Here is a 1,086-nt window from a genome sequence, read left to right on the forward strand (position 1 = left end):
CTTTAGATATTCAGTGCTGGAAATAAATCCGAAAAGCGTCAAGTGAGCAATTTGAGTAATGAAGTTTCTTTCATTGACTGTGTGACTTTTGTGAAGCGACCTATTCAGTTCCAATATAGTACTACATTGTAAGCTTACAGGAGTTCTTTTAACTGCAGGTGTATGATGCTGTGAGAAAATCGGGTTGAAAAGTTCCTAAACATAAGTACTCATAGAAAAAAATAGGCTACATTATGTGTTAAAACTGATTGAAGAGGCTGTAATGTATTGGAATATCAAGGATATGTGATGGAGACATCCTGACTGGTCTTCAGAGATAGGCGCACCCACGGTCAGGAGTAGCAAACAGTAGCAGAGGGTGGAGAAGGAAAATGTCAGCGAGAAACATAAATATAGAACTTCAGACATCAAGAGATTAAAATAATCTTTTTAACTTTACAGATGACCCCAACGACGATGCTGATGAGAACCCTTTTGCTACGCGGGGTTCTAAACAATGATAAGCCAGACGCCTATATGAAGCAGTAATTCCGCGCCACCATACGAGTATACTATGACCTAAAAGGGAATGTACTGATCATCAGCGTAAAGTAGAAAATTGTGACATATATCGGTTTAGGGAAACTGGAAGGAAAAGCTGACGAGACGATATGCATGGCAGATAGATCGTCTGGTCACGTGGTCCCAGACAGCAGGGGTAGGGACTATTTTAGGACACATTATGCGGTAAAAGGTGGAAACGCAGAAAGACAAGTTACGAGAGTAGGAGGCTATAATTAAACTGCTGGCCTATCGTGAACCATGTTCTAGGTTAGGACTTATGAACTTCACAGGATCGGTAAGCAAACTTTTATTCGGAACGTAAACGACAGGACGCCAAATATTTTGAGATCAGAAGGAAGCAAGTGGAAAAGGAACAGGAGCAACTAATGTACCTAGGCCAAGAAGTATTAGCAATAGTAAACTCAGCGATAACTGGCTTCAACCACTTCGGCAATGCTACACCGGTATCCTATGGAGAAAATTAAGAAAGAGACCTCTAAATTCCGTACTGAAACAGATCAGATATTGCGGAAACTACCCTTA

The sequence above is a fragment of the Schistocerca cancellata genome, chromosome 2 (assembly GCF_023864275.1).
Source record: "Schistocerca cancellata isolate TAMUIC-IGC-003103 chromosome 2, iqSchCanc2.1, whole genome shotgun sequence".
Taxonomy (NCBI): domain Eukaryota; kingdom Metazoa; phylum Arthropoda; class Insecta; order Orthoptera; family Acrididae; genus Schistocerca; species Schistocerca cancellata.